Consider the following 18707-nt stretch of genomic DNA (forward strand, 5'->3'; position numbering starts at 1 on the left):
CGATATCGTGCCCCCGATCCTTCCCAAATCCCCACTCCACCACATGTTTAAAGATTTTATATTTCACTAAGATATCTCATCTCCACGGAGTAATGTTCAAATCATCACCGAGTAATGTTCAAACCACACCCACAAACAACCACTCAATCTACTTTTAACCTACCTTTTTATCCAACCTCCTCACCGCCTATATAGATACATATATACATACAACATGTATATTTATACATAAACATCACTACCTAAGAGAATTATATTCAGTGAATTACACTACTCTGTAATAAATCCCAAAGAATTTAGAAGATTAAGATATACATCATCCCCTATAAGCAATAAATTAAATGAATCACGTCACCTCACTGTAATGTAAGTCAGTGATTATTATAACATAATTGGTGATTTTCGTTACATAAATTAGTGATTTTCGTAATACAATCTAGTGTTACTAATATTAATTAGAGGTAGATCGGCCATGATAGTAGCGATTGATCGAAAATGATTGAGATGATTTGACAAGTGGTTTATTATAATGAAAGATCGAAGATGAAAATTTTGGTGATGATGGTTTGCATGTATGTGTAATTTGGGCTGGTTTTGTATATGTGAATTAGTTGGTTTCTAATTTTTATTTTAAGACTGTTTCTATTTGAACAGCCGCCTTATATATATGTAATAAATAAATTTAATATTATAAAATATGTGGTGCGGTGCGGTTTGGACTACACTAATTATATATGAAACTACAACCCGTAACGCGCGCTTTGTAAGAATTCTAACCTGTAGTCGCACCATAAAAATTAAAAATCGCATTTTATAGTGTAGGAGTTTGTGCGCTGTGGGTTATCCAGTTAACACCCCTAGCAACTCAGACATGGTTTATTATGTGCCCGGTTAATTTAGAAGTAACTCATTTTACTTTAAATTATTTAAAATTTCGTTATAAACCAAAACCAAACCAAACATACCTAGTATATCCCGCAAAATTAGGGTCTGGGGAGGGTATGATGTGCACAGCCTTCTCTTCATTCAAAAGAATGAAGATGTTATTTTCTGAAAGACCCCCGACTTGTGTGTGAACATGTGTAAATACGGAATATAACTAAAAATATGATGCAATACACGATAACGAATAATGACTGTTTGAAGTCACTTTTATTGCACATAAAAGCACTTTTGCCATACATTCATAGTACTTCTGCTTTGTAAATCAAATGACTTCTTGTTCAAAAAAAAAGTCAAAGACTGGACATCTGATCTACCAAAAAATGATTAGTGTCAATAATGTATGAAACCCATAACAAAATAATGACGAAATTAAGCACATTAATAAAATGAAAACAAAGGAATAAACTGACACTATATGCTATTAACACCTTAAAATACAAGATCCATATATCACATAAGTCAATCAACCACTCTAATTCGACATATCCAAGACCTTCTATCTAATACCATATTTCCCCGAAGGTTTAAAAATGCAAATTTGGAGAAAGTAGGTTATCTCAAGGACTTCTCGGTCTTCCTTTTCTTCTCGCAACCGGCAACACAAACCTTCCACTCTCCGCACTGGAGCCTGTTAGGTCACACAACACTGTAGAAGGGGGTTGAATACAGTGTTTTCACAATCAAATTGATTTAACACAAGTATGTAACAAAGATCAAGTATATTAAATGAAAGGCATATGTCATAGCCTATTCGTTTATTCGAGGATTTAACTCAACTCAAATAAGATTGTAATAAGTAAATAGTGGATCTATCATCAGAGAGATCTCACAAAGTAACATCTGTCAAAGGATAAAGAAACATTGTTCATCTGAAGACTTGAAGATTCACTGGAAGAAGTTCAAGAATTTGATCATGCCTCAGTGATATAAATCAAGATCGTGGATTTAATCAAGTGACAGAGATCTCGTCAGGGTATCATTTATTACAAGGATTTAATCAGAGTATCAAAGTCAAGACATGAAGAAACGTCACGGAAGTTAGTCACTCATGAACCAGACAGTACATCGAGTGTCAGCATTGAAGTGGCGGAATTGATTCATAAGTCTCAGTGATTTTCAGAAGATTGTCAGAAGAATGGATGCTGCTCAGGGTTAGTATTAATTCTCTATTAATTAATTAAGTCATATAATTTAATTAAGAAAATAAATTATATCTGAAAAGATTAATTTATTGATTAATTGAATTAAATTGATTAATTAATTTAGAATTAATATTGAGGATTTACAAGATTTTAATTGGTTTAAAATCTGCTTAAATTCAAAACAAGACAATTCATTTGAACTAGTATGACAATCGGTATGACAATTGATAGTCATACCGAAAGTCATGCCAATACATTTAATTGTCTTATTAGAATTTCTGTTTAGATTAAAATCTGTTATTAATTCAGCAAGACAATTTATTTGAACTAATATGACAATCGGTATGACAATCAATAGTCATACCGAAAGTCTTGCTAGTTCATTTTGATTGTCTTGCTAGTTGTAAATATTGTCATACCGAAAGTCTTGCTGGCCAAAGAGATTGTCATGCCAGTACATTTTTCAGTTCGGTGTTTGATAAAAGCAGCAGAAGACTTTTGTTGATCAACACTTACAGAATCCAATCAAACAGAACACACAAGAGAAAAAGGAGCAGAAAACAAAAGCATAACATTTTATTTTTCATCTGCTTTTCTTCAAGATTAAATTTCTAGATTGTAAAGTTAAATCCAATCAACTAGAAATATTTATCTTGTTCTTGTGTATCAATCTAGCGGATTAAAATCCCTAGAACTTAATCTCAAATCGCATTTAGCATTTGATCTTTTAATTACAAAAATAGAAAAAGTTCATGTCGAATTTATTCTAGATTTGTAATAATTGATTTGAGATTAATCCCTTGTAACCGATACCGTAGTTGTAACACCTTTCAAGTTTAATAAAAGTTTTATTTAACTTGAATTTTGTTTCACAATTTTATTCCGCATTTTATTCGATTAAACGGTATTGTTTGCATTCAACCCCCCTTCTACAAACAAATTGGGACCTAACATTAAATAAACTCGGTTACAATAAGAACTGTTGTTCTCTCTCAGTGATGAACAAATATCACTAAGAGTTGCTAGGTTACAATGTATAATCTTCTTGATAATGATAACACATATAGTGTAAACCCTAAGTATGTGTTTATATAGTACACAGTTACAAGATAGCTTCTAATTGATATGGAATACAATTTTGTCTCCTAAAATATATCAATCAGATATCTTCTACAAGTCTTCCAGTCTTCTAACTCTTTCCATGCATATCTTCTTTTGTTTTAGTCTCGATCTTCTACTGTAAATCAGCTTCCTTCCTTATATGAAAGTCTTCCCGCACTTAAGTTCTGATATGACCTTAAGTTCTGATATTAAATTCTGACTTCCAGTAAATCCTGATTTCAGTAAGTCCTGATATATCTTGTTTGTTAAGATCTGAAAACTAAACATGAATCATATTAGACATGACATGTAATAACTCGAATTTTTGAGACCTTGTAAAACGTTTAATGGATAGTAACCCTGACGGATGGGAAAATTTTTTGAGCCCACACTATGTAGTGCATGAGAAAATGAGTTTCGGAGTTGATATTACGAGTATACGTATCAAATGAGTGTATGTAAACGCTATTAGTTTTTGAAGAAAACGAACTTTGAAAAACGACCGTATTTACGACTTATTGAGGATTACGGGAATCACAAAATAATTACGAGACTAAAATCCTACGGATTTATATTCAAGTAGGATAAAAAAAATATAAGGAATAAATACGAAAGGAATTACATCGCGAACCATTTACGAGTGAGTATTACGAAGAACGTTTAAGTAACCAAGCGAACGCGTAAACGATTAAATAAACGTAACGCACTAACTAAACCATGGTAAGGAAGTAACCACGGTTACTTCATCAAATAGTGAGCTAACCATAGGATGATTAATCTAGCTAGCAAAATAGTGTGCTAAGGAAGCTAACCAAGTAGTTTAGCTTGTAACCTAGAAAGCTATTAAGATTTGTCCCTAAGATTTGCAACCAAGAATCAACCTAGAATGCTTTACTAGGAGAATAAAATCAATTGCAAATATATCATATCATCTTCCTAGAAGCAAACTAACAATGCATCCAAGAGAAGCAACCAAGAGGAGTATAAATACCCCCCCCATCACTTTGTTCCATTCGGCAATATTGAAGAAAAAGGGGAAATCCAATTCAAAAACTCCAAGTTCTAGCTCTTGTAAAATCACCCAATTAATTCTCAAGCCTCCTAGAAACTAAACTAAGGTAAGAAAATTCTTTCATCTCTTTTTATCAAGGTTTGATGGGTGGAATAAATTCTAGAAACTCACTAGTGAATAGTATGAATAGTAACCTCTCTTTGGTTTCTTGATTTCAATGGTGGTTTTAGGTTCTAAAAATCATATCAAGCACTTCCAAGCCTCCACCATTCTCAATAAAACATCTCAAGCTTTCAAGAAAGGTAAAAATCTTTGTCCCAACTTTATTTAAGGTTCATTTTTAAGATCCATTTAGTATGTGGTAGTAAACCTAGTGTAATGAGTGTTATTGGTGAAATCTTGATGATTAAGTTAAATAGATTTAAGGTTGGTTGTTGTTGCCTCAAGAACATGATGTTATTGAGAGAAGTTTGTGTGTTGATGATGATATGATGATTGTTGGTGGTTGTGTTAAGAGTTAGGACGTAAACGAAACCCCGATCGTAAACGTAACTCCGTTAAAACTAACGAATCGTAACTTTAAGTTTTTGCAGAAAGTCCCTGTTAGATATATTTGATAATGTCATGGCTAATATATTTTATGTTTAGATTTCAGATCTTATTTGAACAGAACAAATCAGTACTTAACTGATCAGTACTTATACTGGAAGTCAGAACTTAAGGGATATCAGTACTTATGTTATCAGGAGATAGATATCAGAACTTAAGTGCTGAAGGACGATCAGATAAGGACAGTAGCTGATTAAAGTTAAGAAGATCAAGATAAACATAAGAAGAGATATGCATGAAGAAGGAATTCCGTGAAGAATGGAATACTTGGAATAGAAGATATCTGATTGATATATTTTAGGAAGCAGAATTATATTCCATATCAATTAGCGAATATCTTGTAACTGTGTAGTATATAAACACAGAAATAGAGTTTACACTATATGTGTTATCATTATCGAGAATATTATTTAGTATAACTCTAGCAGCTCTCGTGATATTTTGTTCATCACTGAGAGATAACAGTTTCAGATTGTAACAGAGTTTATTGTTTAAATAAAGTTTGTTTTCTGTTACATAAGTTCTTGAAGTTCGATTTGATTGTGATAAACACTGTATTCACCCCCTCTACAGTGAAAGTGTGACCTAACAAGTGGTATCAGAGCTATCTGTTAACACACATACAGTTAAAGATCCAAACACAGTCATGTCTGACACAGAAACTGCAACTAAGCCTACCAAAACTGAGGAATCATCAAAGACATCAATTCAGAGTCGATATGAGACTATCAGAGTTCCCATATTGAGACCATCTGAATATCCCATATGGAAGGTAAGGATGACCATGTTTCTGGAAGCAACAGATCCAGAATACCTTGATAGAATCAGGGAAGGGCCTCACAAACCTACCAAGCTCGCTGTTGTAGTTCCAGGTGAAGCAGCAATGACCGTACCAAAGGAAAAGAATGATTACACTGCTGAAGATATAGCATCTATTGCTAAGGATGCCAAGGTACGTCACTTATTGCATAGTGCCATTGATAATGTAATGTCAAACAGGGTAATCAACTGCAAGACTGCTAAGGAGATATGGGATGCACTGGAGACAAGGTGTCAAGGAACTGAAACAGTTAAGAAGAACAGGAAGACAATACTCACTCAAGAGTATGAACACTTTGACTCTAGGACTAATGAGTCATTGACTGATGTGTATGAAAGATTTGTCAAACTCTTGAATGACTTGTCATTGGTTAATAAGGAGTATGATCTTGAAGATACAAATCTCAAATTCCTGTTAGCTCTTCCTGAATGTTGGGATTTGAAGGCAACAACAATAAGAGACAACTACAATCTTGATGAAACAACTCTTGATGAAATCTATGGAATGCTCAAGACTCATGAACTTGAGATGGAACAAAGAAGCAAGAGAAAAGGAGGAAAGTCAAGGACAGTTGCTCTCAAGGTTGAAGAGGAATCCCCCAAACCATCTTCCTCAAAGAAAGATAAGGGTAAAGCTCTTATCATAAAATCTGATACTGAGTCATCAAGTTCTGAGAGTGATGATGACTCAGATTCTGAAAGCTTGCCTGAAACTGATGCTGATGAGGAGATGATGAAGCTGTGTGCTCTTATGGTGAAAGGAATCACAAAGATTGCATACAGGAAGTTCAGGAAGGGAAAGAAGTTTTCCAGGAAAGGCATAAGTTCTGATAAGAAGAATTTCAGAAGATCTGAAGGAAAAGGAGGAAAGTCTGACAAAGGAGATTATGCTAATGTTAAATGTTATAATTGTGGTGAGAAAGGCCACATATCTCCTGAATGCAAGAAGACCAAGAATGACAAAGGCAAAGCTCTTGTCACAAAGCAGAAAAGCTGGACAGACACCTCAGACTCTGAAAGTGAGGAGAACTATGCATTGATGGCAAATGCTGAAAAATCAAGTTCTGAGAGCAGTTCTGAAACTGCTGAAACAAAGGGCAACAGGAAAAATATTTTAGTTCTGGACAGTGGATGTTCAGGACACATGACTGGAAATAAGGCCCTGCTATCAGACTTTGTGGAGAAAGCTGGCCCAAGTGTTTCTTATGGAGATGGCAACATTGGAAAAACTTTGGGATATGGCAATATCAATCTTGGGAATGTCATCATTAAAGATGTAGCTCTAGTCTCAGGACTTAAACACAACTTACTGAGTATAAGTCAAATCTGTGACAGAGGTTATCATGTTGATTTCTTTGCAGAACATTGTGAAATAGTTAGTAAATCTAAAGGAAAAATTGTTCTGAAGGGATTCAGGCGTGGTAACATTTATGAAGCTAAGCTTTCAACAAGTTCTGATGGTTCTGCAATCTGTTTAGTGAGTAGAGCCTCAACTGAAGAAAGCTGGAATTGGCACAAGAAACTCTCTCATTTAAACTTCAACAAGATAAATGAACTGATCAAGAAAGATCTTGTGAGAGGACTGCCAAAATCAGTGTTTGTTCCTGATGGTCTTTGTGACTCATGTCAGAAGGCTAAACAAAGAAAATCTTCATTCAAGAGCAAGACTGAATCATCAATTCTTGAGCCTTATTATCTACTTCATGTTGATCTATTTGGTCCAGTGAATGTCATGTCTATTGCAAAGAAGAAATATGCGTTGGTCATAGTAGATGAGTTCACCAGATACACATGGGTGTATTTCTTGCACACAAAAAGTGAAACTGCATCTATCCTGATTGATCATGTCAAACATCTGGATAAATTGATCAAAGATTCTGTGAAAATTTTGAGGAGTGATAATGGCACTGAATTCAAGAATTTGATAATGGAAGAGTTCTGCAACAATCATGGAATAAAGCAAGAATTTTCTGCTCCTGGAACTCCACAGCAAAATGGAGTTGTTGAAAGGAAGAATAGAACTCTAATTGAAGCTGCACGAACAATGCTTGAAGAAGCAAAGCTTCCAACCTATTTCTGGGCTGAAGCTGTGCAGACTGCTTGTTTTACTCAAAATGCAACACTCATTAACAAGCATGGAAAAACACCATATGAGATGGTGAAGAACAAGAAGCCAAATCTCATATACTTTCATGTATTTGGATGTAAATGTTTTGTTCTCAAGACTCATCCTGAACAGCTATCCAAGTTTGATCTAAAAGCTGATGAGGGAATCTTTGTAGGATATCCACTTTCTACAAAAGCCTTCAGAGTCTATAATTTGAGAACAAAAGTGGTCATGGAATCTATCAATGTCTCTTTTGATGACAAGAAGATCACTGGACTTGAAGATTGCATTGATCATGATAAGCTGAGATTTGAAAATGAAGATTCATATTCTGATATCTCAAGTCCTGACAGTCTAAGTCCTGATACTGTAAATTCTGATGGATTAAACTCTGATGTTATTGAAACTGTGGTGACTACGTCAAAGGAAGATGCACCAATGCAGGGGGAGCATACTCAAGATATTATCACATCTCAAGAAGCATCAGAACATACATCTGGCTCTTCAAATTCTGATTCGTCAAGTTCTGATAAGCCAAGTACTGACAGTGCTGAAAATCTAAATACTGAAGGATCCAACTCAGAGAGCATAATTTCAGGGGGAGCATCAGAAAATGAAACCGAAGACAGCATGAATCATGGGGGAGCATCCAGTTCTAGAGAAAATCTTCCATCTGCAAGGAAGTGGACAAAATCACATACACCTGATTTAATAATTGGAAATCCTGAGGCAGGTGTCAGAACTAGAACAGGTACTTCGAATGAATGTCTTTACAATTCTTTTCTCTCTCAGTCTGAGCCAAAGAAAGTGGAAGAAGCTCTTCAAGATGCTGATTGGGTGCAAGCAATACAGGAAGAGTTGAATGAATTTGAAAGAAACAAAGTCTGGACCTTAGTGCCAAGACCCAAGAATAGATCGGTTGTTGGTACAAAGTGGGTATTCAGAAACAAAACTGACAGTGATGGCATAATTGTAAGGAACAAGGCAAGGCTGGTTGCAAAAGGATATTCACAACAGGAGGGAATTGACTATGATGAAACATTTGCTCCAGTTGCTAGGTTAGAAGCCATAAGGATATTCATGGCTTATGCTGCTCACAAAAAGTTTACTGTCTTTCAAATGGATGTGAAAAGTGCTTTTCTCAATGGAGAATTGGAAGAGGAAGTATATGTTGAACAACCTCCAGGCTTTGTAGATTCCAAACATCCAGATTATGTCTACAGGCTTGATAAAGCACTTTATGGACTTAAGCAAGCTCCAAGAGCATGGTATGAGACTTTAGCTCAGTTTCTTCTGGAAAGTGGATTCAACAGAGGAACTATTGACAAAACATTGTTCTATCTCAATCATGGCAAGGACTTACTTCTGATCCAGATTTATGTTGATGATATTATTTTTGGGTCTCCAAATGACAAACTTTGCAAAAAGTTTGCCAACCTAATGCAGTCAAGATATCAGATGAGTATGATGGGAGAACTTAGTTATTTTCTGGGCCTTCAAGTCAAGCAGACTGAAGAAGGAACTTTTATTTGTCAATCTAAGTATACCAGAAACTTGCTGAAGAAATTTGGAATGCAAGACTGTTCAAGTGCATCCACTCCCATGGCCACTGCAACAAAACTGGATAAGGATACTGGTAATTCAGTAGATATTACTGATTACAGAGGTATGATTGGCTCACTTCTCTATCTAACTGCTAGTAGACCAGATATCATGTTTGCTACCTGTCTTTGTGCAAGATTTCAAGCAGATCCAAGAGAACCTCACTTAACAGCTGTAAAAAGAATCTTTAAGTATCTTAAAGGAACAGCTGATCTAGGATTATGGTATCCTAGAGAATCAGATTTTAAATTAATAGGTTACTCAGATGCAGATTTTGCAGGTTGCAAAATTGACAGGGAAAGCACAAGTGGAAGCTGCCAATTTCTTGGAGGCAGGTTGGTTTCTTGGTATAGCAAGAAACAAAAGTCAATTTCCACATCAACTGCAGAAGCAGAGTATATTGCTGCAGGAAGCTGCTGTGCACAGATTCTCTGGATGAAGAATCAGTTACTGGATTATGGGTTAACATATTTCAAAATCCCTATTTACTGTGATAATCAAAGTGCTATTGCTATGACAGGTAATCCAGTTCAACACTCTATGACAAAGCACATCAGCATCAGATACCATTTCATCAGGGAACATGTGGATGAAGGTACAGTGGAATTGCATTTTGTTCCCACAGATCAACAAGTAGCAGATATCTTCACAAAACCACTGTGTGAAGCTACCTTTTCAAAATTGGTAAATGAACTTGGAATGATTTCAGGTTCTTTCTCTAAATCTGCTTAAACTTGTTCTATGTTATCAGACTTTATGATCAGTATTTACAGAATTAATCTCTTTGTATATTCTGTGCATTAATTGATAAATGTCTTTAAGTACTGACTGTTGTCTGATATATGTTTCTAAACTCTGATAAGTGATATGTCTGTTTCAGTAACTATTTAATCCCATGAGGATAACTGTGCTAGATACTGACCTACTAGTCTTCAATAAACAAATGATCCCATGAAAGAAGTAATTATTTCTGTGGAAATCTTATGACACAAGCAAATTCTGATAACTGAGCTTAGTTAAGTTTACTTTGTATATCTTATTACTAAGTCACAAATTAGAATAATGCTACTCATCTGTTTAAGTTCTGATTCTAGTAAAACTGCTGAATGTACTAAGTGCTGATAAACCTCACTTATCAAAAGAAAAAGAAAAAGAATCAAAGAATAATATCAGGTACTCCTTTGAGATCTAGAGTAAAAATGTGAATGGGACGACCCAAGTGCATTGCTGGTATTAAGTAAATATGCATTAGAAAAGCAAAATATTTTTCTTGGTGACTTTTCACACTCTATGATTACTGGAGAAATACTCTGATAATAGCATAAATTCTAATAAACAGTCGTGACTCACTTACACTGAGAAGCCTCTGTAAAATAGAATTTCAAAAGATGCATAAAATTAGCACAAAAACAGTAGAGGTGGACTCATGCATGAACTCATTTATCAGTAGGTTTCAGGATAATGACAGCTCTTTAGCAAAATTTTAATTATGACTTATTTCTAAGATGTACTGAAGTAGATCAGACTTTACTCTTTGTCTGTTATTTAGCTTAATGCACACACACATCACTCCATATGAATGATGAAATTTCTGTGGTGGTCTATGTTATTTTAGATAAACAGTCATTGTGTCACTTCTGCACAAATTCTGAGGACAAGTTCTAGTTCCACGTTCTGATGATTAAGTTCTGACGTTCATAACTAAGAACTTGTATGAGTATTTACTAAGATAGATATCCCTTGTTCGAGTTAAGACATTATGTTCTGATGACTGTTAAGTTCTGGTATAGGTCTAAGTTCTGATTTTTCAGTCTAACCCTTTACTTGACTTATCTGTGAATAAAATTTGGTAACAGTCTCAGATTAATTTCGAAATGTTGAAGTGGAAGATTAATAGTCTATGGTTAAAACATATTGGCACTCGTCCTTGAACAGATCACTCTTGTTACATGTGCACATTCCTTTTTCAATGACTGTTATTCTTTTTCAAAGTCTAGGGAGACGAGGTAGAATTACTTCTACCTGTCAGCATTCAATTTCTTTGCGTCTCTTGGCATTCTCTTGCCTATATATACACCCACTTCACATCAGTCTTTCCATCACATTCTTCTCACACACTTATCCTCCTTCTTCTGTCAAAAACAAAATGGTTCGATTCAACATGTTTTTGAACACACAAACCTTCACAATGGAACTCAGTTGTGCTGAGTGGCGGCAGGAGTGGCATATAACAGCCATTCCTGAGGAGATCTGGGACTCTGTCCCACAGGAGGTGCTGGCTCACCTTCTATTCTTCGAGATGGATTATCATCGCCATCTGGAGCGCCTGGAGGAGGAAAGGCGGGAAGCTATCCGTCAGCAAGAGCGAATCATTCGACTCGCTATCTTGTTTGTCGAAGATAGGAAGAGGAAGATGACTTAATCTCGTCTTCTTCCTGTTCTTCTTCATCCTCAGCTTTGTCAGGCTTCTTAGCTAGGACTAAAACTGTTGATGTTAGGATTAGAAGCTTAGGGAAAATCTTGTATTGATGTAATTTCTATTTCATATATGTATTGACTTGATATATTAATGAAAACTGTCTTTACTTCAAGATTTTGTCTCTGAGTTATTTTATCTTGTGTTGATAAATCCTGATTGATATTCTGATGACCATTTAAATTTTGTTTTTATTTAAGTTCTGATTCTCCGTCAGCACTTATTCATAGAAATTATCTCGGTCATTTTTAACATGATTCATTTTCAGAATATTAATGTTGCAGTGAAAAACAATCCAATCAGTGATAACGGGTTAAAATTTGAATTGTTTCCCTTGATAAAAGGAACAGTTTTTTTTCTTGAAACTCGGCAAATGGGTAAGTCATGATTACTGTTTTCTCGAGCCCAGTAACTATCCGTTATTACTGCATGTCTGACAGGTGTCCAACGGTAACATTTTTTTTGTATAAGTACAGCAGAGAGAAGATTTCTTTAATCTTTTTAATTTCTTCATCTTCTATCTCTCTTCTTACTTTTACTCTCTTTCACTTTACTATTTCCGTTGTTTTCATACAGATATTATCTCAAACACCTAACAGGCATACTTGAATTTCAATATTTTTTTTTCACATGGCACCAAAGGATTTAATCATTGATGGAGCAAAGTTCGTTCCAAACAACTATGCTGCAATTCTTGATCATACTGAAGCTCCATCTGAATTGCATTTTGTGCAAGATCTTCTTGCACATAGTGAGGTTGGGTACGCCTTAACTCAGCCTGAATTCTTTTCAAGTCAACAAGTTCTGAGGTTCTGGAGGACTGGCGTTTTTGATGATGGTGGTAACCGTGGAACTCCCAGTATTATTTTCCAAGTGGGTGATTCATCTTTTGTAGTCACTCCTGGTACAGTACGCAGGGCTTTACATCTTCCAGAGGATTGTACTTTCTCAGTTCCAGAGGACTCAGCCCTTCGGGAGTTAATGGCTGAATTGGGATATGAAAAGAGTCTGACAAAACTTGGACAATTGAAACGGGCTAATATCAGAAGAGAATGGAGTTTCTTCTTCGATTGCATCACCAAGGCCTTTGGCAACAAGTGCTCAAATTTTGATGCCATCCCAATTCTAAGTCAGCACATCGGGTATGCTATTATCCATCAAACTCATTTTGATTTTGCAACTGGAATAATTGGTTTTATTGGGGATAGGATGACAGAGGATCGAGATGTTGTTTATTTTGCTAGATTCTGTCAACTTATCTATACGTATTGTACTGCTGAACCCCAGTTAGTCAGCACTCAAACCCCACCTTTTAAGGTTGCAAAAAGGTACTTTAACGACCTGATAAATGCTGACACAAAGAAATCAATGGTGAGACAATTACAGATTCCTCAGTCTGTGAAACAGATTCTGGTAAATGCTGATCCAGCTACTTACAAATCTGTTTACTCAAATGTTCAACCAACTCACCATAACCAAAATCCATCAACCTCAGTCCCTACCTCTCATTCTACTCAACCTACCCTCAGAACTTATCTCAAATCCTATCTCTCCACTTCACAGAATGCTCAACCTTCTTCTTCAGCACCTACTGTGAAGCCTACATCCTCTAAGCCAAAGAGAACAAAGACTGTTCCTCAAACATCTCAGAAGAAGCGGAGGATTACTTTGAGAGATGAATCAGATTCTGAGGATCAGATTCCATCTTCAGAACCTATGATTTATGAAGCTGAGAAGGCAACTTCTCAGAAGGATTCTGCAATTGGGGGTTCTAGGCTTCTCAAGAGGCTTAGACGTATGACGGTTCCTGCAACTCCCAAGGAATCCACATCAACAAGGAAGTACAAGAAACAGAGGGCACAGAGGCCAGTTTCAGATGATGAGGAGGAAGCAGCTAAGGAAGGGGATCAGGAATCTCTGATCTCGCAAGACAAGGAATTTGCTCCAGTCACTTCTTCTCCGTCAACTCAATCTCAGGAACCTGAATCTGACAAGGCTAATTCACCTTCTATATCTCTTGTTGATCCAGGCACAAGTGCTGAAATTGATATTCAGAACTTGGTTGTGCCTGAAATACTTTTGTTAGAAGCTCCAACAACAAATAATCCTTCCACAACACCTGTTACTGATGCTGTTCAAACTCCAGAGTTATCACTATCACCTTCTCTGCATCAAGATGATGATCAGATTTTAGGTGAGCATCAGGATATGGCTGTTGATCAGAACCTAGTATCCGATCAGCAATTAGAGGATGTTGAAGCCTCCATTGCTACTCACACAGTTGTCTTATCAGAAGATACTGATTCTTTAAGTTCTGATGCTGCAAATGTTGGAGATACTGGTGAAGCTGCTACAACTGTAGATGCTGATGCAGCAGGTCCTTCAGGACATACTCCTCCATTGACTCTTCCTAAGTCTGAACTGCTAAAGGAGTTTGTTATCAGGGATGCACCAGTACCTTGGAGTGAAACTCCTGCAGGTCAGGAGTGGACTAAGGAATGGAACTCAGTTTCATGTGTTCCAAATGCTTTACATCTTGCTGAGCACTTGACTAAAGCTGATGAAATGTTAAATTCTGATGATTTTAAAACCCAGCTTAGAGTCACTGCATTGAGTACTAAACATCTACAAGGTCTTCATTCCAATACTCATGCAGAGCTACACAAGATTCAGGAGAACTTTATTAAACAGGAACAAGTTTGGAAACTTGATAAGAAAAAGTTCTTCCAACCTACCATTGACAGGGTTGCTTATATTGAGAAAACTCAAGAGAAGCAACAAGCTCAGATTGATCAAATTCTGACAAATCAAGCTTCTCAGCAATCGCAACTTACTGAAATCCAGACCTCAGTGGAACTACTTATCTCTCTTTTATTACCTGCTGATGCCAAAAAGGGGGAGAAGGTAATTAAGTCCAAATGCAAAACCAACACGTCACTGCAAGGAAAGGATGATGGAAAAGATGACCAAGGAAACTCTGGAATGGGTAGTGGTCATAGTCAAGGTAGAAGGTTTACATCAAGACAAGCTAGTCACAGAACAAGTTCTGATACTGGGAAAAGAATAAGTTCTGCTGCTGGTAAAAGGATAAGTTCTGATGAACTTCTAGATCTTGATGAGGAAATGTCAAGACAGTTATTTCTTCAAGAAAATCCAGGGATGGACTTGGAAAGTTTAAAGGAAGAAGAAGCCAGACTTAAATCAGAGAAAGTCACATCTAAATCTGAAGCTTCTGGTAAAAAGTTACTTCCAAAACCTAAAGGCATTGTGATCAAAGAAAGGATACATACTGAAGAAACTTTGGCTAGATCACAACCACAGATAGATCCAAGATCCAAGGGTAAAGAAAAGGTTGGTGAACCTATCAAGCCTTATGTACCTCCTGAGGAAGAAGAAATTACTGATGGAAAAGATAATCTTGCTCTGACTTCAAGAAAAGTTCTTAAAACAACCTCTGACATGGCTCAAGTTGTTCAGAGTCAAGAAATTGTAAGTTCTGATATTCAGAAGAAGCAAGTAACCTCTGACAGTGCTCAAGTTAACTTGATATCAGAAAATAAATCTAAAACACTCCTACCAGGATTCACTAAAGCAAAACAGACTCAATCTTTGAAGACTACTTCAAGTGGTTTTGAAGCAAGAGTAGTTACTGGAAAGGAAGCTAGAGATAAAACTGGATTGGGAAGTGCTGATGAAAGAAGAGTACACAACACTACTGATGATCCAACTTCCTTGTGTGAACCAGGTATTGGAGCAACTCCTGAAAGATTGAATCAACTAGAATCTGTACAGATGGTTTACCATACCTACTTGAAAGAATACATCATGTTGTATTTCATGACAGATGGTAGGGTTTATCATATAAGACAAAATGCCATTCCGTTGAAGTATTTTGAAGAATTGGAGCATGTATTGTTCTTACTTCAAGTGGATGACAGAATAACAGAGACTGCTGCAAACTACTTAAAGGAACAGATTCAGAGACAGAAAAGACTTTATTCTGTTAAGTCTGACAGCAGATATGTTCCAAAGTACAGAAATCACGATGGTGATATTGTTGATATGAAGCCTAATACTGCACAGATCAGAACATATCTTGGTATTAAGGGGCTTGAATTCAATCTAGAGTCTAATAAAGCTTATGTCATAAGACTAGATCGGGAGTTGAGAAAAGCAAAGATTAATGATCTCAGAGCTGCAATATTTCAAGCTGGTGAAGATACTGCAGAGCTTAAAGATGTCAAACGGAGAATGATTGATGAACTCAGATATGCTGAGAAATGTTTGTTGAAGAATTATCTCAGAACAACTCCTGACATCAGAGAGATCAGAAAATGATGAAGCCAAGTCGAAGATCTACAACTGCTTAAATTCTGATATTTATACAGATTGAAGTTGTTATCAGAAGTTGAATTGGTAAAAACTTGAAGGACTGTAAGTTGTAGTTATCTTGTCTATTTCTCATGCATTTGTACTTAATGTTTTTGACATCATCAAATATCTGTTAAACTTGTATATTTTGTTAATTTACAAGTTGGGGGAGATTGTTAGATATATTTGATAATGTCATGGCTAATATGTTTTATGTTTAGATTTCAGATCTTATTTGAACAGAACAAATCAGTACTTAACTGATCAGTACTTATACTGGAAGTCAGAACTTAAGGGATATCAGTACTTATGTTATCAGGAGATAGATATCAGAACTTAAGTGCTGAAGGACGATCAGATAAGGACAGTAGCTGATTAAAGTTAAGAAGATCAAGATAAACATAAGAAGAGATATGCATGAAGAAGGAATTCCGTGAAGAATGGAATACTTGGAATAGAAGATATCTGATTGATATATTTTAGGAAGCAGAATTATATTCCATATCAATTAGCGAATATCTTGTAACTGTGTAGTATATAAACACAGAAATAGAGTTTACACTATATGTGTTATCATTATCGAGAATATTATTTAGTATAACTCTAGCAGCTCTCGTGATATTTTGTTCATCACTGAGAGATAACAGTTTCAGATTGTAACAGAGTTTATTGTTTAAATAAAGTTTGTTTTCTGTTACATAAGTTCTTGAAGTTCGATTTGATTGTGATAAACACTGTATTCACCCCCTCTACAGTGAAAGTGTGACCTAACAGTCCCGAAGTTTTAAACTGTATTAAACATATTTTTAGGATAGATAATGTTATAAGGATCGTTTAGGCACTTGAATCTCTTGATTCCGATTTACGGATCAAAAGTTATGACCATTTTAGTAAAAGTGATTTACGCGACAAAAACTGCTACAAATCACGAACTTTGAAAATATAAAGGGTAGACTTAAAAGTGTTCATAAATCATGAAGATTTTAAAGAGATTAACATGTTGAGTTTCCTAACTGCCATAAAAATTTCAAGTGAAAATAATGATTTCTCAATTTTATAAAAATATCGGAGCCGAGACCGCGCTAGTAGAAATTGTAAGAATCCATAAGCGGAGCCGACGGCGATAATAAAAACGAACCTAAGATACTTAGGAAAATGAAGTGACCATAATGTGAATATGACTTAAAGGAATGATAAGGGTAGTATAAGTTGATAGGGTGCATAATAAGTAGCGCATGAGTGCGAGTTGCCATAAATTAGAACGGAAACTAACGAAATGAAATGTGTTTATGGTTATAGATTTCCGAGCGGAACCTAGAGCATCCTCCACCTCGAGATACCCAGGCAAGTTTACGAACCCAACTCCATTTTACTGTTGTGTTGTGAAAGGATTGTTTTACTATCATTGCATAAATACCATGTTTGCCATGATACGTAGTTGTTGAATTTTCGCATAATATAGAGATGATGTACGATAAGTATATATCGTGAAATGTTTATTCCGCTTTAAGCGTGACATATTATATAAGACCGAGAGTCGGTCAGGATTTAAGATAAAACCCGGAAATCATTCCGGTGATATTATAGGACGATTATAAGTCCATAGTATGTTTTAAAGGGACTCAACATTCACTTACGAACATTAAAACACCTCGAACTTTTATTAAAACGATTTCCCAACGATCATATTCCCTCAACTATATTTTATTGTTCGAATAATAAATATTATATACTTATTCCTTTATTATGGGAGTAGTATACTCCAACGTTTATTTATTTCAAACTCGATTAATCATTCTAGATTATTATGTATGTAGACACAAACTAGTTGAGGAATATTATTTTAAATATTCTTTTAAAGAGTAAACTCATTCGAGGTTTAATTATCTATCGATTAATTATTTATTAAAGGGTTTACTATTGATTTAAAAATCATAGATCCTGATTTAAAACATACTTTCTGATTTCGGAATATCATTCAAATAATTTCATATTATCGGAGAACACTATCCCGACTTATTTAATATTTTGAATATAGTTTCAAGGAGAAACTTTTCCCCCTTATTTAATTATCTGTTGACAACGGTCAACTCACATCCTTAGTACTTCCTCCGAAACTTTCGGAAGTACATATATATATATATATATACAGTAAAGCTATACCTATCAACAAGCAAAACGCTTGGAGGAACTTCGATGTGGTTCGAGTTCTCGAGATATGATATGACTTCCTAAAGGACAAGGGAGGGGTATGATCCAAGTACTTCATGTATTGGATAGACTACTGGTACCATAGGAGACGGTACAATATGTACCTATGGACCTGCGAAGTGTGTGTATACCCAAAATGAGGACACATAGCTTGTATGCGGCAAGGGTGATAACCGAGATGTGAAGGTGTCGTCCCTCTACTAGTGGAAAATGTTACTTTTATCGCAGTACGACTGATCATCGTATGCGGTGGCTCCAACGAATGTCCCAACTCTTCCAATTGGAATTATGATGCAATACCATAACCCAAGC

This window comes from Apium graveolens, chromosome 4, assembly GCF_009905375.1.
Source record: "Apium graveolens cultivar Ventura chromosome 4, ASM990537v1, whole genome shotgun sequence".
NCBI classification, from domain to species: Eukaryota; Viridiplantae; Streptophyta; class Magnoliopsida; order Apiales; family Apiaceae; genus Apium; species Apium graveolens.